This window comes from Engystomops pustulosus, chromosome 4 (assembly GCF_040894005.1).
Source record: "Engystomops pustulosus chromosome 4, aEngPut4.maternal, whole genome shotgun sequence".
NCBI lineage: Eukaryota > Metazoa > Chordata > Amphibia > Anura > Leptodactylidae > Engystomops > Engystomops pustulosus.
The window spans coordinates 82,924,087-82,947,143 of record NC_092414.1 but is presented as its reverse complement, the minus strand read 5'-3'; the positions used below and the strand labels follow the sequence as shown (position 1 = coordinate 82,947,143).

General features: G+C 42.4%; 1 protein-coding gene across 1 annotated transcript in view; it reads left to right on the top strand.

Annotated features, from left to right (window-relative positions):
• Nucleotides 1-17,350, top strand: part of RASSF9 (Ras association domain family member 9) — a 147,215-nt gene extending 129,865 nt beyond the window's left edge. Inside the window, exon 4 of the transcript XR_011854885.1 lies at nucleotides 17,218-17,350. The gene's annotated coding sequence lies outside the window, so the exon portion shown is untranslated. The remainder of the gene's footprint in view (nucleotides 1-17,217) is intronic.
• Nucleotides 17,351-23,057: the final 5,707 nt, after the last annotated feature.

Here is a 23,057-nt window from a genome sequence, read left to right as displayed (position 1 = left end):
CCCTCGGTATTCGGTCCCCAGCCGCCACTACTTTTCCCGATGTGCCGTCCCAGCCCTGCACCAGCACGTGTCAGACAACATCATCCGTGCCCTGACCAACGCCGTTTCTGACAAGGTCCAACTGACCACGGACACGTGGACGAGTGCTGCCGGGCAGGGCCACTATATATCGCTGACGGCACATTGGGTTAACTTGGTGGAGGCTGGGACCGAGTCTGACCCTGGGGCTGGTCATATACTGCCGACGCCGAGGATTGCGGGGCCTACCTCGGTCCTGGTCTCAAAGGCCTACTATGCCTCCTCCTCCTCCAGCCCCTCCTCCTCCTCCGAACTACCATCCGTGGGCACGGCGCCATCAGTCGGTAGCTCTAGGCACAGCAGCAGTGCCGTCGCTAAGCGACAGCAGGCGGTGCTCAAACTGCTGAGCCTAGGCGATAAAAGGCACACCGCCCAAGAGCTATTACAGGGCATCACGGCGCAGACTGATCTGTGGCTGGCACCGCTGAACCTGAAGCCAGGCATGGTTGTGTGTGACAACGGCCGTAACCTGGTGGCGGCTCTGCAACTCGGCAGACTGACACATGTGCCATGCCTGGCCCATGTGTTAAATCTGATAGTTCAGCGTTTCCTCAAGACATACCCCAATCTGTCTGATTTGCATTTCAGGAAGTCCAGCACAGATGCTGCCACTCTCAGGGCAGCGCAGCGCCGCCTCCAACTGCCCGCTCACCGACTGTTGTGCGACGTGCCCACGAGGTGGAATTCAACACTGACCATGTTATCCAGAGTTTACCAGCAGCGCCGAGCGATTGTAGACTGCCAGATGTCAACTTCCACCAGAACTGGTAGTCAGGTCAGTCAGCTTCCTCAAGTCTACAATGAGGAGTGGACGTGGATGTCTGATATCTGTCAGGTGCTGAGTAACTTTGAGGAGTCAACACAGATGGTCAGTGGCGATGCCGCCATCATCAGCCTCACCATCCCGCTGCTTGGCCTGTTGAAAAACTCTCTGATCAGCATGAAGTCGGAAGCTTTGCGCTCGTCACAAGAGACGGGGGAAGAAGATTCCCTTGTTGATAGCCAAAGCACCCTCAGGTCTGTTTCTCAGCGCATATCGGAGGAGGTGGAGGTGGAGGAGGATGAGGAGGAAGAGGAGGAGAATGTTGGCGAGACACAAGAGGGGACCATTGTTGAGTCCTTCACTGCTCAGCGTGTATGGGCAGAAGAAGAGGAGTTGGAGGAGTTGGAGGAGGAGGAAATGGACAGTCAGGCCAGTGAGGGGAGTGAATTCTTACGCGTTGGTAATCTGGCGCATATGGCAGATTTCATGCTAGGCTGCCTATCCCGTGACCCTCGCGTTCAAAGAATTTATTCCAGCACCGATTACTGGGTGTTCACTCTCCTGGACCCACGGTACAAGCAAAATCTTTCCACTCTCATCCCTGCAGAGGAAAGGAGTGTGAGAATGCATGAATACCAGCAGGCCCTGGTGCACAAGCTGAAACAGTATTTCCCTTCTGACAGCGCTAGCGGCAGAGTGCGTAGTTCTGCGGGACAAGTAGCGAGGGAGAGTAGGCGAGCAGGCAGCTTGTCCAGCACTGGCAAGGGTACGCTTTACAAGGCTTTTGCCAGCTTTATGTCACCCCAGCAAGACACTGTCACCTGTCCCCAGTCTCGGCAGAGTAGGGCTGATCTTTACAGAAAGATGGTGAGGGAGTACGTAGCTGACCATACCATCGTCCTAAATGATCACACAGCTCCCTACAACTACTGGGTTTCAAAGCTGGACATGTGGCACGAACTGGCGCTGTACGCCTTGGAGGTTCTTGCCTGCCCTGCCGCTAGCGTCTTGTCCGAGCGGGTTTTCAGTGCAGCTGGTGGCATCATCACCGATGATGTCGACTGACAGCGCTGACAGGCTGACGCTTATTAAAATGAATAAAGGCTGGATTTCTCAGAATTTCCAATCTCCACCAGGTGAAGGAAGCTCAACCTGAATAATTGATCCACTCCTCCTCCTCCTCATTTTCCTCCTTCTCCTCCTCTTTGTACAGTAAAGCAGAGGAAACTGGCTATTTTTTGACAGGGGCCACTGGCTCTAGCTATAGTACTTTATGCATTTAATTTTTCTGGAGGGCCACCTACCCGGTCCTCTGTTTTAAACAATTTTTGGGAGTGCCACATACAGGCACTCAATCTATTCAATTTTGCTGGAGGGCCACCTACCCGGTCCTCTGTTTTAAACAATTTTTGGGAGTGCCACATACAGGCACTCAATCTATTCAATTTTTCTGGAGGGCCACCTACCTGCTCCTCTGGTTTGAAAATTTTTTTGGACTGCCACATACAGGCACTCAATCTATTCCATTTTACTGGAGGGCCACCTACCTGCTCCTCTGGTTTGAAAAATTTTTGGGACTGCCACATACAGGCACTATCCAAATTAAATTGTCTCCATAGCAGCCTCCACACGTTGTCTCCATTACTACCTCCAAAAGCCGTCCATATAGCTGCCTCCATACATCGTCCCTTTATCAAACGAGGTGTGTCAGGCAGAAATTTGGGTTGTTTTCATGGATTCCACATCAAACTTGTTAACTTTGTCGCCACCCTGCTGTGTTATCCACAAAATATACTGGCAAACTTTTATCATTTACCAATATTATTTCAGCGCTTCTTGCGCATCTGTTTACATTCCCCTCACCCGGCATATCCTAAACTTATAAGAACGCTACTACACTTGATCTTATACAAAAGTGCTGTTTGGGGAGTAGCCTAGAGACAGGGGCTTGGATTGGCGAAAGCTCGCCTGGAAGCGGAGCGCCAGCTCCATGCGCATCATGCGCTTCTTGCGCATCTGTTTACATTCCCCTCACCCGCCATATCCCAAACTTATAAGAACGCTACTACACTTAACTTGGTGCAGGCTGGGACCGAGTCTGACCCTGGGGCTGGTCATATACTGCCGACGCAGAGAATTGCGGGGCCTACCTCGGTCCAGGTCTCAAAGGCCTACTATACCTCCTCCCAACCCTCCTCCACCTCCTCCTCCTCCGAATTACCATCCGTGGGCATGGCGCCATCAGTCGGTAGCTCTAGGCACAGCAGCAGTGCCGTCGCTAAGCGACAGCAGGTGGTGCTCAAACTGCTGAGCCTAGGCGATAAAAGGCACACCGCCCAAGAGCTATTACAGGGCATTCCACATCAAACTTGTTAACTTTGTCGCCACCCTGCTGTGTAATCCACAAAATATACTTGCAAACTTTTATCATTTACCGATATTATTTCAGCGCTTCTTGCGCATCTGTTTACATTCCCCTCACCCGGCATATCCTAAACTTATAAGAACGCTACTACACTTGATCTTATACAAAAGGTTCTTAGAAGTGCTGTTTGGGGAGTAGCCTAGAGACAGGGGCTTGGATTGGCGAAAGCTCGCCTGGCAGCGGAGCGCCAGCTCCATGCCAAGATCCAACTAACATAGTTTTAACTGCAGCACCTTTAATCTACTACTAGTTCACTGCCTCCATACATGGTCCCCTTATCAAACGAGCTGTGTCAGGCAGAATTTTGGGTTGTTTTCATGGCTTCCATGTTAACTTTGTCGCCACCCTGCTGTGTAATCCACAAAATATACTGGCAAACTTTTATCATGTACCGATATTATTTGAGCGCTTCTTGCTCACCTCCTTTGGTTCCTCTCTGCCACCCATTGGTTTGAAGCCTGAGTCCATTTAGGGTATGTCGCCATGACACTCTCTAGCCTGCTGCCGCTGCCTCTGCATGCCGTCCCCTATAGTGTCAGAGTCAATTATTGGATGTTTTAGATGCTATCTAGCTTCATTCTGTCACTCTTTCATGGCCATGCTGTTGCCCATAATTTTGGCATAATGGTGCGTTTAAGCAGCCTCAGAGGCATCCATGCATGCTGCCCCTGCTGTTTCCTGTCCATTTCCGTGGTGTTTCCATCCTTTTCTGAGGTTCCCAGGTGTTTGGCCAAGCTTCCCTGTGCAGAGCCTTGGTCCCCTTGAAAAATGCTCGAGTCTCCCATTGACTTCAATGGGGTTCGTTATTCGAGACGAGCACTCGAGCATCGGGAAAAGTTCGTCTCGAATAACGAGTACCCGAGCATTTTAGTGTTCGCTCATCTCTATTAATAATCAATTTTTTTTTAAGTGAACTATATTCTACTACTAACGTCACCAATGCAATGCAGAGGGGTATACACTGATGAGCTAAATTAGTGAACAGTGTATGATCACCTGATATTTGATCAAGAGCAGTGTTTTACAAAATTACCAAAGTATATCAACATAAAACCTTTATTTTTTTTTAATCTGAGATGAACATAATTAGAGAAGAGCAATTACTGTAGCACATTGACATATTATAATTACATTTTTGAATGTTACAGCAGTCACCAGTATGTAGGAAGTGTACAGCAGGCTAGGAATGGCCAACAGGTGAACAGGTGCATCCACTGGTGGGTCCCTCAGTTAGGTGGGCCCCCAGGCCCTGCATTAATATTGCTGGACAAGGTACCCTGTCTGTAATTTATACATGTATTTAAAATACAGCATCTCAACTTTCCTATGTATTTATATGGTCATATTAATCAATTATGTAACAAACTTATAGCTGTACAGTGGTGGGCAACTGTATCCCAGTCAAACACTGGTCTTTGCTTTGAATGACTTCAGAGGATTTGCAGCCACAGGACATTACCAGTCTCTCACACTGCTCTGCTGGAATTTGGACCACGCATCTTCCAGTCTCTTCCACAGTTCTGTAACTGTTGTGGGTTTCTTGACCATAACTTTGTCACCATGGATTTTCCAGAAGTTTTCTATGAAGCTTATATCCGAACTCTGGGCGGGCCATTTCATTGTTTTAATATGTTCTGTTTCAAAGAACTGCTTTACCCATTTTTTATGTGACAGGGGGCATTATCCAGCATGAAGATTGCTGGTTGATTGAGTGAAGAGCGGAAGGAACAAACCATGTGTTGTCAAAGAAGGTTCTGATACACACTTGCATTCACTCTGCCATGTACAGTAGCTGTATGAGATGTCCAACTAGGTCCAACTGCAGAATCTGAACGTCCACTTCAGAGTTCTTACTGCAAAGAGTTCCAACTGCAGAGTGGGTTTTCACTCCAAATGCTCTAAGATGTAGAGACACTGTATGACAAGACAGATTCTTACCCTGTTCAATGCTGAAAGGGCAAGCACTTTTAGCTGCAGTGTTGAAACGATTACCCATGGAGATTCTCTGTGTTATCCTATCCTCTCATTCATTTGCTTTTGATGGTGACCAGTCTTTTTGGGGGACTTGAATGAGTTTTTCATGTTGTAAAGAAGCAATATTCTAGAAATCACAGACCTGGAACGACAAACTTCTCTTGATAAGGATTCTCTTGATTGCTTGGATCACTCCTTTGGCCTACATCTGAACAACCTGCTGCTGTAGGGTTTCAGTCACTTTGGAATGGCACAGCATTTTTCAGTGAAAACTGGAAAGTTAGGCTGCCAGTTAAATAGGGTTTGTCAAATTAGTAATTCATTAATTAATAATTAATTTATGAAATAAGCTTAAAATACTGCTATATTACTTGTATTAGGATATATTCACATAGGGCTACACAATGGGAAACATTTACCGTATTTTTCGGACTATAAGGTTCACAAAAAATCCTTTGATTCTCTCAGAAATCAAAGGTGCGCCTTATAGTCCAGTGCGCCTTATATATGAACTGTACTTACAGACAACAGCTGCCTTGAACTGTGCACAGGTCTGCCATCTGCTGGTCATTCAGCCTTATAATCAGGTGTGCCTTATAATCCGGTGCACCTTATATATGAACCTAGACGTTTTATCAGGCATTTATTGAGGGTGCGCATTATAATCAGGTGCGCCTTATAGTCCAAAAAATACTGTAAGATTTTGCAACAGTTTTTTGTCGGACTTTGCACATTCTTTCATGTGCAAACTGCTTGCACGTGTATTTAAGAAGTGCCTGCAACCCCTTTAATGTCGCGGCTGCAATATTCTTCACGCAACACAAATTTCACTGAAATGGGCGTTCTGATGCACATTTGGACCGTTTTCTACATTTAACATGCAAAGACCAATAGAAGTGTGTCAGACACCCTATATTAAAAAAAGTTGGTGCACTTTGTCGGGGCAGTGCAGGGAGCACCAGATTCATGAAGAACGGGCACCATAATTCATTAATCTAGTGCCCTCTGCACACTACACTGGTAAACAGCACATTTTATTTTGTAAATGTGTGCCAATGACTTTGACATTTAGGAAAGTGTGTGTCATTCTCTAATTTTGATCTCCTGTGTAATGTAATGTAATGTAAATCAAAAATATAACTTTTACTGATATGTTGGTAAAAACACGGTCATGGTAAAAAGCTGTGATCGGTATGACGCTGATGATAAATATGGGCAACTAACACTTTGCCAGACTTGAAAAAATATAGTTGTTTGTAGCTGTCAAACTAATATCGATCTGCAATCTAGAATCTGCAGTACACAGGAGCTTAACTGTACATGGAAATTGGTAAATGAGATGAATACATCTTTCTTACCATGTCATGGATACTATCAGCTGCTGCATTTTAACTGTCTTTACGATGGAAGCCTTGTTTCCAATGTATTTCTGTGATTAGGAAGTGTATGAGTTTAAAGATAGACAGACGAAATTGTAAAGAGTAAAGAGAGAGGCAGTTGGGCTAAGAGTTATATCACATTGGGACTCCGGTGACTACTCCTAATACACTCTATCATCAAAGAAAGGACGTTATTTGGCCTTTTTTGCATCACTTAACATGTTTATCATTATACCTGTTCTTATAGTTCCCTTACTTCTATCTATATATCATCAAAAGTTATATTTTACATGCTCCATTTATACTTCTCCATATTCTTTATTTGGAAACAGATGATTTTGTAATCTAGAATTGATTCTTCACATGTGAACTACTGTACTATATTCTTTTGGCAAATAAAAATGCAACAAGGTTTTACACATTGTAAAACCGTGAAGCAAGACTGTTAGTCCTTGAAATTATATTTCAGGGCAGCTCAGAAAACTCCTCCTTGAAAATGAAGAATCTTGTTTCTTTAGAGATCATCATAATCCAAAGTGACATATTTGATTCTTTTTATATCTCAGAACAGGTGCGTTTATGTTTAATTGTTGCATGTCCAATGAACAATTGTTGTACAATTGTACAAAATGATATTTTCCTGACACATTGCACTCTATGTTACTGGTAAAATTAATTAAAAAGAGCAGGTCTTTGGAACATTTTATCCTTAAAGGGGTTCTCTAGCCAATAACTGTTTTTTCTTCCCCCCATTGTGTGCACAATAATATTAGCTTAATTTTAGACAAATCGAATGATTTTAAAAATGTCCTTTGTTTGCCTGTATCTTGTATTTGTAACTTTTATCCTTCGTGATGCAGTTATGCTCAGGAAAGATGCTGGCACCGTGCCTCCGTGGGACTTCAAATCCCATCATGCATTGCTGTTTCCCAGCCGCTCCTGCTCGTCGCTGCACTGACCAGCTATGGGCTACGAGCCCCCCCCCCCCTCCCCCGAAGACAATGGGGCACATTTACCAAGGTGTAAAGAAAAAAACCTCCACAGCAACTAGTTACTACGTGGAGCAGTTGTCTGTGATTAATGAAGGTGAACCCGCAAACCTTTCAATACAAATGACTCTAATGATATACCACTGACAAGATTTTTTAAAAGCTTATATTTCTTTTTTATTAGTATCAAAGTTAAAAAGTCTAGTCCATAGCTCCACTCCACAATGTGCAGACACTAGCGGGTTTCACAGAGGGAATAGCATACTATGCAACATTTCGGAGGCTCCGCCTCCCTCTTCTGGCTGTGCACCAGTTTTCTATTGGACTTTTCAGTGCAAACTGCTTGCATAAGTATTTAAAGGGGTTATGCCACGAAACAATTGACTACAAAAAGCTGTCAAAGAGGTTAAAATATTTCAAAAATCTATTTGTAATGGTTACCTGGAAGTAAAGATACCTTTCTATTTGTTATTATGATGCGTGTTCAGCCTCTATTCTGCTCCACACAGAAGCAGATGTGGGAGGGGCCTAGCCATGCACATGCACAGCACTGACTGCGGCAGTTATTGCACGACTCAGTGCTACAGAGCACTCAGCCTTCAGAGTCTCCTTCCACCTGCTGTGCTCAAATAGTCCCTGCATTTACTGATCCAATAGAAGTCCAATTGAAATGTGTCATACGCCCCATGTTAAAAGTGCACCAAAAAAAGTTGGTGCAGTCTGTCAAAGCAGTGCAGGAGGCACCAGATTCATGCAGAACGCTAGAAATCCTGAATCTGGCGCCCCCTGCACACTACACTGGACACTGCACATAGTACACATGTACTATGTATTCTCACAGCATCATGGTCGGTCAGGCTGACATGCATGGCGGAAGTCTAGGTGGTTGCAGGGGAGGCAAACCCCACGTGTATCGTCACTCCAAAGTGACACTTACCCCTGAGGAAGTCACTTTGAAGTGAGGATACGCATGGAGTTTGCTGTCCCTGCATTTTTCTAGACCTCTGACATATTTACACTTTACTGTCCGCCTGACCGACCATGATGCTGTGAGAATACATTGTTTAGCTCTTCTTGTATGCACTGATTGTACAAAATTAGGTGCAATAGTTGTAATTTTTGCATGTTGATTGAATCTGTTTCTGTGTATTTTGTAAGGAATTGCAACCAAATCACTAGATAGATAGATATGTGATAGATAGATAGATAGATAGATAGATAGATAGATAGATAGATAGATAGATAGATAGATATGTGAAAGATAGATAGATACATAGATAGAAGATAGATAGATATGTGATAGATAGATAGATGGATATGTGATAGATATGTGATAGATAGATAGATGGATATGTGATAGATAGATGGATATGTGATAGATAGATAGATAGATAGATAGATAGATAGATAGGAGATAGAGAGATAGAGAGATAGATAGATCTTGTATCTGCAGCTGTAGGCTCCTGTGTAGCTGGTGAGCAGTGGCCATCACAACACAATCTCTGCCCCTCCTCCTCTCTCACCTCCTATTGGCTGCAGTGTGTCAGGTGATCTCTCAGTGTGCAGAGGAGCTGTGAGCCCATGGAGTGATCTGTAGTGGAGAACAGCTGACTGACTCCCTGTGCGCAGACTCGGCCAGATCAGCTGTTGCTCAAGACGGGACACAGCTACCACCGGGGGGCGCCAGCAAGGAGTTATCTCAGTAAGCCTGCAGATTTTGTAATAAGTGTAAATGGTGAAAGTACTTTTAACAATGCATTGGACCCAATTACAGCAATGTGCAATGGTGACACAACCCCTTTAAGTGTCTGAGACACATTTCTGGTGCACAAGACACAACTGTGGCACATGCACATGTGACAAAATTTCTGCACTGAAAGGGGGGTTACAGTGATCAGTCAGACATGCGCCACATTTAACATGCAAAGACCAAAAGATATGTGTTGCAAGCCCTATGATAAAGGTGCACCAAAAAAAAAGTGGTGTACTCTGTCGGAGCAGTGGAGAGGGTGCCAGATTCATGAAGAACGTGCACCAAAAATCCTGAACCTGGCACAAACTGCACTATACACAGGCCAACTGCATATAGTACAGACTGCACTGTACATAGTAAATGTGCTCCAATGTATTTTTGCTCATGCGTGACATAAAGAAGAAAGAACTACACATCGTAACCTTGGAGATTCAGCTAACAACAAGAGATTCCCAGAGGAGTAGGCATTCAGAGCTCCCCACCTTGACTTCATTATTAAATTATCCTCCTCCTTGACTTTAAACAACCAATTTACAGTTCATTTCAAAGTTGATTTTCAGGATGATGCCACCCGACAGGACCATGAAAGGAACAAAAGCTAGAAGGTGTTACACTGCTTGACAATATTCTGGTAGTGGTTTACTAGGCCAATTGCTGATGACAGGTTCCCTTTAAACCAGTCATGTTAACCAGCACTAAATCTGGCTTCTAAGCTTCTTCTTGCTCTTGTGTCTACCTGCAGCAAATCTGCAAATGAGATCTAAGGTTTTAATAGCTGAAAACTAAGCTGTCTGTTTCTAAAAAAATAAAGTTTAGGGTTTAATAGGATGATCATTATTTGGCACTGCATCTGCTGAGGGGGATATGGGCAGGTTCCCATATACAAAAGACTAATAATAAACAAATAAGAAATAATCGGGTCCTAAGGAAACCTATAGTGACATCCTAATGTACAGTATATCCTTTCAAGTATTTAGAAACAGAGAATGTCCACAAACTGTAAACAAATTCAGTCTTTATTTCATGATACAAAGTTTTAAAACATTTAAAAAGCACAATCAAGTGCAAATAATCAAAACAATGGGCCACATTTATCACTTGTTTTTACTGTTGTTTTTGCGCCTTTTCGTTTAGGCGCACCGTTTTTGCGACATTTTTGCGATTAAACGTCAAATTAGCCGCGCAGCTAAAATAACCACCTTTCCCTCATCTATCGTTCAATTCCAGATGTTTTGCTGCACCTAATGATATTCATCACGTGCGACTTTTGCATTTAGGCGCAAAAACAGGCGCAAAAACACTCCAGCCCGAAGGTGGCGTTATCTGAGAAGAAAGCACTGAGCCCCTTTGCAGAACAGCTCATTTCTAGCAGCAGAGCTGAGCCAGACACTGGAACATATAATAGATACATTAGATACATTACAGACAGGAGCTGCAGACTCTATTTACAGTTCATCACCTTCTATTTACAAAACATTCTGCAAAACGCTGAGCTCACAGCAAGAGCAAGAAAAGTTTGCACAAGTTTGCAGAAGCTTGCAGAATGTTGCAGATACTACAAACAAGTGTCCCCCATGTAATTCTGCACAGTGTCTGAGGGGGATATTTTGCAGAATTACAGGGGTGCAGCAGGAGACCAGCACTGGGGGATCCCCTCCAGGAGAAGCCCCTGCTAAGGAGGTCACTGGGTGCAGGGTGTCACACACCTGGGTGCTGCTGTGAGTGTTATCTCCATTCTGGGATGTGGGAGAAGCAGAGAGGAGCTTGTAGCAGGATCACATGTAAGTGCCCGAATCTAACATTACGCCTAAACTGCGCCTAAACTGTGTTAAAGTAAAGTGATTAATAAGAGGCAGAAAATATACTTATCACAGTTGGTTGTAGCTTGTGATAATTCTGGCAAAACAGTGCGCCCTAATTTAGGCGCAACTACTACACTTAGGCGCACAAAAGTGATAAATGTGGCCCAATGGATACAGTTCGCAGGTCAATATAATGGAAATATATAAAGAGGTAACAAGGCATAATATACATATTGTACATCGTGTAATTCATTGTAATGAATAAATAACATATGAATCGCAAGGAGCCTAGTATTTCTAAGCTTATATTATAATAAATAGTTAATCCATAGTTACCTAAATGACCATAATAATAATATAAACATATTTGGGTCATTTAGGTAACTATGGATTAACTATTATTATGATTTAGGCTTAGAAATACTAGGCTTATCATATTTATTACAATAAACTACTTGTAGGATATGCATAATATGCCTTGTTACCTCTGTATATATTCCCATTATATTGACCTGTGAACTGGGACCATTGTATTGTAAATTGCACTCGATTGTGCTTTCTAAATGTTTTTAAACATTTTATCCTGGAATAAAGACTGCATTAGTTTACAAGAATTATGGACATCCTCTCTTTCTAAGTACTTTAAAGGGTCTGTTATACTTATTATTATTTTACTTACATTGTGCAGACACCATATAACTCCTTTATTATGAAATTCACATAACACAGTGTTCAGTTAATGCAGATGTGACCATTGTAAACATATGTTTTGTTACAATCCTCAACAGATTGAGAGTAAAGCAGAGATCTCCTAAATCCGAATTGGGAATTAGAGATAGACTATAAAAATGGCAGTATATTTTCAGCATCTTTAATCATGCATAATATGCAAAAGCCAAATTACAGTGAGCTACAATTATAAATCAACAAGGACATATGTCAACTCCCACACAGTAAAATGCAGCATTCCCTCCCAAGGTTTATTTATTCTTGTCCACTTCCAAATTTAAATATTTTACATCAAAAATTCTACAACTCTTCATTGCTTTTTTTTTTTAAATCAGATCATATTTATTGCATTTTGCCATCACATTTTCCATTCAATACACTGAAAAGAAAAACCACAATGAACACTCTTCCACCCTCCACCCCCAAAATCCCCCCCCCCCCATTCCTTCATACAGTTCTACAGAAGTTCTTAATTTGGGCACTTAATGAGGCATAGATTCCACTCAGGCCATTGTTTTTATTCCATTAGAGAGAGGTGCAAAAGTTTGCGTTCCTTGATCAGTAATCACAAAATCTAAAACCTTTCACAATGACAAACAGTTAGTTAGACAAATTAGTTATTTTTCATTATTAACACAGTAACTTGCTCACTAATCTGAAAATATAACAAAATAATGCTACAAGACGATACCTCGGGAGTCAGAGTATGAAACAAGGTAACAAAAAGTTCCTTTAGTAAGGGACCTAGAACATCGCTTAACAAAAACCTTTCAGGTAGATCATACCACTTGATTAACACGGGGTGTTCTCCTTGACCTCAGAATTACCAATAGAGTTCATCTTTTTGTCTATTCCTCTAAGTTTCATCCTCTAAATGAGGACCTTTTGATGAGGTGGCCATTATATCTATGGGGATACGGATTCCAAAAGACTGCAACAAAGAAGTGGCTCCCTTCGGTTTAGGGATAATTTGCTTAGACTTGTCTTTCTGCATGAGTAGCTTGGTAGGGAATGCCCACTGGTAAGCAATTCCAGCATTTCTCAGAGCTGACCTCAGTAGTGAGGACTGATGCCGAGCTTGCAGTGTCGCTTTGGAAAGATATGTGCAACACCCCTGCCGATGCAAGGCAGAGGGGTTGTTGCGAGTACGTCCCAATATGTAGCTCACAACCTGTGTGGAGTCTGATCAACCCCACAGCAGGTCACTACACAACACAGAGAACACTGCAGCGGTAGATCCTGCCTGGTAAGGCAGGAGTTAATTGTTTAATGTGATGTCTTTCCATCAGCCAATCACACCTGTTCTAATGTTGCATTGTAAGCTGGGATGCCATTGGAGGAGTAAACACCACCTGACCAGTGGAAGTAATAAAACCGCTAGTCAGGAAAGTTCTAGAGGTTAGTCTGACAGGAGTCAGTCAGAGGAGAGAGACTGACAAGAGTCAGTCAGATCAGTTAGTTAGTTGAGAGAGACCAGTACAGTACAGCCAGTACATCAGATCAGACCAGTTTAGTCAGACAGAGGAGAGCTTAGCTCACTGCCTGAGCAGCTCTGAGGAGTTAGTGAGAGAAAAGGGGTATCATCCTACCTTCAAGGGTGATATCTGAAGTAACCCAGGATAAGCTAGGACACAGCTATCTCCCAGCCTGCCCTTGCATCCAGGCTGGTGATCAATCCCTGTGGTTCCCTCTCCAAGTGCATCCCCAGTATTTTCCTATTTGGCACGTTATCCACTGTTCCTGTTGGTTCCAATAAAGAACTGTAAGTTGCTTTTAGACAACGTCTGCCTCCGTCTGCTTCCTGCTACTACGGCTGTCACCATCACGGGCACCCTATCCACTACACAGGGACTCATACTCCAGACCCCAAAGGGTTGCCCCAGGGAGAACCACTATAACAGTCTCTCCCTCATCATTTCTTGCCAACACCACCTGCTGGAGACCTGCCAGGACAGCCCTCCGGTCCCCATACCAAGCACCATGACACTAGCATGCCTAGGCCGCAACCGCCAGCCACTCCGGTATCCCAGGCCCGGCTGCCTCCAGGCCCCAAGAGAAAAAAGCTAGGCCCCGGTGGGGGATGTTGAATATGGCGCTGGGCGCTGGGAGGGATTTCATCCTCTGGGCCACTTGCATAGGAGATTTCTTCACGTGGAAGAAATGGATTCTTATGATCCTATGTATCTCTTGGTATCCCATCTGAAAGATGGGCTAAATCAATAATTAGCTCTCTTAGTGTATCAGGTTGGTCAGGGCAGCTCACCATTGTATTACTTGATCAGGAAATAAACATAGATTTTAAAAAGTTGGACTTGCCTATCTTGTGATTCACAGACTGGTTATATATGGATCACAGCTGGTGATTGCCAAGCTGGTGGCAACATTTTATGTCAAAATGTTGGCGCAATTTTGTTGCTAAATGTCATAGCAACATGTTCTCTTTTCAGCTGAATGCCACTTGTCAGAAAAATGGACTAAGTTCAAATATTTTTTGGCTTCTATCATTTGCCAAAATGTGGCTATTTAAAACCACATTTCAGATACATAATCATGAACAATTTGTCCCACTATGCTTTGTTTCATTTGAAAACTACACCTAAAAACTGCCTTAAATTTACACTTAAATTAATTAAGGGACTGGTTCGTTATTTTGTAGCAAGCCGCATATTCAGAAAAATTACTTGTATTTATCAAAGTTTCAAGCTTTATCTCTTTTTAATTTTGTGTTCTTGTAAGTTAAGCATTTGTAAGCTCTGTGTAAATGTCAAAAAAGAAGCCAAATGCTTGAAAGTGTTTTAAAAATTAAATAGTAGCCATCTGTGGTGTTTTGGCGCAGTTAATGGATGCGAAAAAGAAGTGTAATTATTTCAATAACACTTTCCAATTTTTACTAAGCATTTTGCTATTTTATAAAAGTTAATCTGAAGCATTTTACTTTGCTGTTTTTACATAATGAAATGTTTGTACATGGCAAACGAGTTAATGAATTTGGGTTAAAGCCAAGGTTACATTTGATTCTAAGCTGTGCAAAGGCATTGTACCCATAATAGATATGCAGTTTATTAGCTCAAAGTATGCTTACTGATTACTTAATATTAGGTTGCATCCTAAAGTTGGCATCCAACACAGTATTACACAGCCCAGGCTTTCATTTTGGGGCTGTCTTGTGTCAACATAAACCTAGGATAGCCCTCTGCTGTGGCATTAATAACTCTAATCTGCCATTAGGACAAGTCATATCAGAGGCTTGACTTGAAGGGCTGCAGCGGGTGAGGTACACTATCGGAGGCCCAAGGGCCTTAGGGGGCACATAAGGTATATCTCCCCTATCCAATGATACCAGAACTATAAACAATACGTGCACCAAGAAAAGGGACGTGTTATAGGTACTGATACTATACACGATGGAAGTGGAAAAATAGAAAATCTTTATTTAGGTTCACACAAATATTAACCAAACGTGTATGCCACAAACAATTTTGTGGCATACACGTTTGGTTAATATTTGTGTGAACCTAAATAAAGATTTTCTATTTTTCCACTTCCATCGTGTATAGTATCAGTACCTATAACACGTCCCTTTTCTTGGTGCACATATTCTGAATTTCCTGACGTGTGGTACGCCCATTGGCCTCAATTCATTCTGTTACTAACTATAAACAATACATCAACAAATGTTGAATTGGTGCTCACTAGCTACACATCTCAGTCACATGGAGGTTATATCAGGAGGCAGTAACATGAAGTTGGGTGAGAATGGCTCTGATGACATGTACAGACAAAAGGGACCATGAGACCTGTGCTGGCTGCAGAGCTGAGGAGAGAACTCCTAGATTTGAGGTCTTCGCTAACATCTTGACATCTAATAGGAAAGTCCTCGATTGACTATAAAAAAAAAAATTAAGGCCAACTGGACTAGTGAGTCATCACAATTCTAATCTGTAATGTTCCCACAACAGAATCAGGTGGCATGGAAGATTTTAATGGATAGATCAAATAATAGAAATGAGAGCCCTGCTCACAAAAACTTAAGATTATATGAGGTAGAAGAGGTGGCACATGAAGCATAACTGCTTACATAAAGGTCCAATTATTCTTTAAGGGGTATTAAGTAATTAAATAATGAATAAATAATGGTGCTACAGCCACTCACCAGCCACCGACTATATGTATGGAATTTGCAGGGTAACCTATATAATACGGGATTATACTTTCTGTATCATTTCCTCACCGTTTTCTAGATTTCTGCTATGGAAAACTTCTATGTTTACTTCCAGTGGACAAAAATATGTCCATGGTCATGTGATAGACAGCCAGGTGTAGAAGCCATTACTATCACAAAGAGTAATCATAGCCGTGTGATAATAACAAGCCGTTATTATCACAGAGAGTAACCATGTGATATTAATAGCTCCTGCCCCTGCGTGTCCATCGCAAAACCATGGACAGATTTCTATCGACTGGAAGAAAAAATGTAAGCTTTGTATAGCAGGACAGCAAGCAGAGATCTAGAAAACCATGATGAAATGATACAGAAAGTTTATTTGAAAATTGTATAATTTTAATTGCACAAACAATATCAATTATAAACCCCATTTAACCCCAGTGTACCTGTGTGACCATGCTCAGATTTCTATCCACTGGAAGTAAACTGGAAATTTTCTATAGAATCACAGCAAGCAGAGATTTATACAGAATTGATTCAGCCAGTATATTGGAAAATTGTATAAGCTTTCATCATACAGACAATGCCATTAATTTGCTGAAATTTGAATGCCCCTTTAAATACAAATAAGCCCATGAGGTTTATGATGGACCATAAAATGTTTTTAAGCAAAGTATGCTCATAATACTTTACGTATGTTTTCTTCACCTATGAAATAATATTCTAAAAAGCCTGTACAGTGTATGACCTGTCCTTTTACAAAGCATTGTACATGTATTTGTTCAGCATAATTATCCAATTTTATAACTAGTGGCTTGATGCTCTGGTGTTGTTTAATTGTTCCTTTCTGGCCTCACTGTTTGTGTTATATTGACAGCATTATTTGCTGCACTGCCTTGTAACGATCCTGAAATCTTATATCCCAGAAACATTGTTTGATATGAAGTGTTTATGTTCAACAATCTGTTCAGTTGTGCTCTTTATTACTAGCTTAATAGCTTTAGAAATACCTAATGATGTTTACTTACCCTTACATTGCGCTTGCCAGTAGTTTTCTTATCTTTTTACACAGCTTACAAGCACACGTTGGACGCCAAACTATTACGAGTCAAATGTTTTTTGGTCTTCCATTAAATAATGGGTCTCTTTTTTTATTGTAGGTCAATTTGAAATTCCTATTAAGTGCCATTTGTTCAGAATGATTCTACTGATCCAGCAACATTGTTTTTTTTAAATGTTTCAGTAAGATGTGAAACCTCACCTTCCATCGATGCAACCTTCCAAGTGAGAAAATAAATGCACATAGTATATACTACCATAAAAATGTTTATTACACTTCAATTTTCAAGTTTTTATTGACAGTTTAACATAAACATTAAAATAAAAGCAGACCATAAAAAAGTTAAGATAAAGAAAATAATAATAAAACATTATTACATTTTTCATATCGAGCTGATAATCAAGAAGTTCTTTTTAAAGAAAATATTCAGATGCTGTTCAGAAATTTGTTCAGGAACAAAAATGCTTTACCACAAATGCCCTGCATTGAAATGTGCATGAAAGTGTGGGGGGCAGGATATTAGGTAATTTACCAATACACATCTATTAATAGTTTTGCTCCGCTTTCTTGATATGTAAAATGAAACCTTTTTTACCTCATCAGCCTGATATTCCTGTCCATAAAATGGCCGCAGATGGAGAGTCATGGGATATCTAACTGGCAGTTGCTGATGGACAGAAATCACATGACCCTCCATCTGCAGCCATTTTATGGTCAGGAATGTCTGGCTGATGAGGTAAAAGACAGGAGGCTTTACTTTACATATCAAGAAAGCAGAGCAGAACTTTTGGTACGATATGGCTGGGAGAAGTGATCATGCACTTCTGGACCTGATGAAGCAGAATTGTCACATGTGGATTGTTAGATACAACCTCTGCTTGTCTCCGATCAGTAGAGTAGTCACTGACTAGCCTTCTAGAATGTGAGACAACATGTGAAGTGCTATTCACAGAGTGTAGCTAAGCCAGGTATATGACTTCTGAATGATAGTTAGTAGTACCAGTGTATGGAAGTTTCATCAGTTATATTTGATGTTGTCAGTATTTTATAATTATGGTGTTGGTGCTTTTTCATTTTAATGGACACGATAGATTAGAAGGGAACCAGTGAGTCCAAAAGTGGGACCCAAGATCAACTGATTTAACTGTTTTTAAATTTATTATTCATGTTTCATCTATTGTATCTGATGTCTTATTGAAAAGATTTTTGAAAAATATTAAGTAATTATACCATGCTTTCAATAAAATGTGAATTACACCCTCCTCCCCCCCTACACACACACACAAAAGTTTGTAAAAAAAATTTGGTTGTGAATACATTAGTATTTACTTAAAGGGGTATTCCCACAAAGACAAGTTTTTTAAATTTACTCACATTATAACACATTCTCTAATTCACTGTTATTACGAAAAAACACAGCATTTCACAGATATATTTCCAACCTGTCTCTAATAGTCCTGGTGTACACAATTTCAGTTGCCCCTATACACAACCCCGGTACTGGGTCTGATGAGACTCATCAGCTCTGATTAACCCTTCTAGACCCAGCTGTCACATGATTGCCGAGTGTATAAAGTCAGGAGCAGGAGCTCTGCTCTTCTATACATTGTGCTACTTCAGCGTGATGTTGTGAGGACCGGAGAAGAGAGAAGTGGTACTGAAAAGCAGGTCTAGAAGACTGTAGCAATGTCTTTAGACGTCTAAAGTCAGGAGGCAGTTCGAGATTATTTAGAAACATCATAGACTATAGGTAGACTCTGCCAACAGTTTTCAAGCTGCAACCCATTCTTAATCATGGCAACATTATGGGGCAGATTTACTTACCCGATCCAGTCGCGATCCAGCGGCGGTTTCTCCGGCGCTGATTCGGGTCCGGCCGGGACTCACTAAGGTCCGTGCGCTGATATACACTAGGTGTCGCTGCTGCGCCGAGGTCCGCTGGAGTTCACCTTCTATTTATTGGTGCAGGTAAGTGCGTGTCAAGCGACACTTTTTTTAAAAAAAAAATACAGCGATTTTTCCGAATCCGTCGGGTTTTCCGACGGCCACGCCCCCGATTTCCGTCGTATGCATGCTGGCGCCGAAGCGCCTCAATCCGATCGCGTGTGCCAAAAACCCGCAAATCGGAAAAATTTGGGAAACCCGGCGGAAAAAAGCGATTTTGGCCCTTAGTAAATGACCCCCTATATGTACTGTACAATCTATGATGTTTCTAAAGAAACATAAAAAATGTATTGTTTTATTATGCCAGGATCCAAATATTATTTTATGAATAAAAATATCATGTGAGTATATAAACATTGCATAAATGTTTTCCAACAAGCTATAGAACAAGCTCTTCCAAAAGCTGTAGTATATGAACTAAGTGTGTCACTTTGGGTTAGGGAGGTACTCAAATTACCCCATTGATTTTCACACTTTAATCATTTTAGAGGGATGTAAAGTGAACTACAACAGAGGCACCATGTTTACTATCATGTGGTGTAATACCAATATAGGTGTCATATGACCTATTTCACTATTTGCCCCAGGTGGTGTAAACATAATAAAGAACTCATACTTGAATCCCCTTCCCTTATTGGTAAGCAGAGGCTCAGCAGTGACATCATGTTGACACCACGCTCCTGCTACAGCCTCTGTCTTCATACAGAAATAGATTGTAGTGGGTGCATGCTGTCCGTGTGACATCACCTTGGCATACCAACCAATGACATTGAGGGAAGGTACTGACCTGAACCACAGGTGATGACTGAATGAAGTTTAAGTACTTTTTTTTTTATTGCTGGACTACCTAGGACCAAAGGGGAAAAAGTTGAGCCTGGCAACCCCTTGAAATGTTAGCAGAGATGCAAAATGATGGCTGTACTTGTACACCACGAAGAGTAAGTAACCTGACAATCGTGAGCCACCAATATCACACTGTCTTTATTTGGAAGCATATTTTACAATACTTGATAAATTTAGCTAATGTGGTACTTTTTAATTATATATAAAGCTTTACATAGACAGCCACAATATTCATGAGGTGTTACTTGGAGACAAATCAATTTATTTGGAATAATATATTGACTAATGATACTTTCTATATAATACCTTTTTTGCATGAGTTTTGTCCTATCGGAATTAATTTACATCAGTAAGCAATGGCCTGGAACTAACGGAATATGCACTGCAGACAGATCCCCGTAGACTTTCACTAAGAAGTAAGCACCATATGTTCGTCCATATTTCCCCCTCTTTATTCTGGCAGTAGATAACACGCTCAAATGCAGAAAATAGTACTGTACAAGCATATGAACACTTAAAGTGGTGATGGATTTGTCGTTGGAGTTAAGAGGCTGTTTCACACAATTACTGCTCAGTAAAGAACTAAGCATTTTACTCTCTTCTTGCATCTAACAGCAAAAAGTCTTGGTAAATGAAAAAGTAACCAAGCAGAACAGCTGAAACTTTCCTTCTTTTAAATAAGTTAATAGGATAATTGGTGTCTTCCGAGACACATAATAATCATTACTGAATTGTGATTGTGTTTACGAATAGCCTTTTATGTTTGATTTTCAACCAAATCTGTGGCTGGTAGTTTTTTCTTTCTGCTATTACTTTACTGTTCAGAAGAATACCAAATAAGCTAAGCTGGCGTGAGCACATTGAAAAAGTATGTAGACGCGCTAACAGTAATTTATTCTTTTTACGTAGATTAAGGTCTTTTGATGTGTCAAAGACAATGATTATATGTTTTTATCGTACAGTCATGATGAGTGCATTTGCTTTTGCACCAGCAGCTTGGGGTAACTATTAGAGATGAGCGAACATACTCGTCCGAGCTTGATGCTCGTTCGAGCATTAGCGTACTCGAAACTGCTCGTTGCTCGGACGAATACTTCGCCCGCTCGAGAAAATGGCATCTCCCGCCGTTTTGCTTTTTGGCGGCCAGAAACAGAGCCAATCACAAGCCAGGAGACTCTGCACTCCACCCAGCATGACGTGGTACCCTTACACGTCGATAGCAGTGGTTGGCTGTCCAGATCAGGTGACCCTGGAAACGACTAGCCCCTGCCCGCGCTGCTCGGATCATTCTGTGTCTGGATGCCGCTAGGGAGAGAGCTGCTGCTGGGCAGGGGAAGCGTTAGGGTGTTCTATTAGAATAGTGTTAGGCAGGAGTGATTCTACAAGAACCCAACAGCCCTTCTTAGGGTTACAATAACGTTATACATTTTTTTTTTATTTGCTTGTGGCTGGGCTTGCTGGCACTAGTAGTGCAGCTAGTACCATATTGTGAGGAATTTGCAGGGGGACTTGCTACCGTTGTGTTTAGCTCTTAGTGACACACATATCCACCTCAAACACCAAAGTGGGACAATTTATTAGGGGTTTGATTAGAATTAGGCAGAGTCTGCTGATTTTTTTTTTTTTACCTTTATTTCATTTTATAGCTCAAAGTCATCAGGCACAGCACAAAATCCAGTTGTGCTCTGTCAGTGTAGGTTAGAAACTAGCCATAGCAATAGGATAGCATCGTTTTGTTAAAAAAAATAAAAATAAAAAAAATAACCACAAAAAAAAAAAAAATTAAAAGTTTACACTTAAATTTGGAAAATGTTTAACCCGAGGGCTAGGGGTAGAGGACGAGGGCGTGGGCGTCCAACTACTGCAGGGGTCAGAGGCCGTGGTGAGACACCACCTGCTGATGAGGGAGCAGGGGAACGCCGCAGAGCTACACTCCCTAGGTTCATCATGTCTCAAGTTACTGGGACTCGTGGTAGAGCACTGTTGAGGCCAGAACAGTGCGAAGAGGTGATGTCGTGGATTGCGGACAATGCTTCTAGCCATTTGTCCACCAGTCAGTCTTCCACGCAGTCCACCCATGTCACCGAAATCAGCACTCCTCCAGCTCCTCCACCTCAGCCTCCTTCCCCCCAGTCTGCCCCCTCCCAGCAAAATTTGGCATTTGAACCGGCATACTCTGAGGAACTGTTTTCTGGACCCTTCCCACAGTCACAAACCACTTGTCCGGTTGCTGCTGAGCAATCTTCCGATGCCCAGGTTTTCCACCAGTCGCAGTCTGTGGGTGATGATGACATTATTGACGTAGTGGAAGAAGTGTGTAAAGAGGTGTCGGACGATGAGGAGACATGGTTGTCAGACAGTGGTGAAGTTGTTGTCAGGGCAGGAAGTCCGAGGGGGGAGCAGACTGAGGGATCGGAGGATGATGAGGTGACAGACCCAAGCTGGGTTGATAGGCCGGGTGAACACAGTGCTTCTGAGATGGAGGCGAGTCCTATAGCAGAACAGGTTGGAAGAGGCAGTGGTGGGGCCAGACGGAGAGGCAGGGCCAGAGCTGGTGCATCAGCGCCAAATGTTGCCCGTAGTCAAGCTCCCGTGGCGAGGGCTAGATTTTCAGAAGTCTGGAGGTTCTTTAAAGAAACACCGGATGACCGACGGACTGTGGTGTGCAACCTTTGCAAAACCAGGATCAGCAGGGGTTCCACCACTACGAGCTTAACTACCACCAGTATGCGCAGGCATATGAATGCTAAACACCCCACTCAATGGCACCAAGCCCGTTCACCTCCGGCCGGGCACACCACTGCTCCTTCTTCTGTGTCATCTGCTAGTCAGCCCCCTGCCCAGGACCACGGCCCAAACACCTCCCGTGCGAAAACCCCATCTTCGCCTTCACGATCCTCCACAGCATCGACCAGCGTTCAGCTCTCTATACCCCAGACGCTGGAGCGCAAAAGGAAGTATAGCGCAACCCACCCGCACGCCCAAGCCCTCAACGTCCACATCTCCAAGTTGCTTAGCCTGGAGATGCTGCCCTATAGGCTGGTAGAGACCGAGGCCTTTCGAAACCTCATGGCGGCGGCCGCCCCTCGGTATTCGGTCCCCAGCTGCCACTACTTTTCCCGATGTGCCGTCCCAGCCCTGCACAAGCACGTG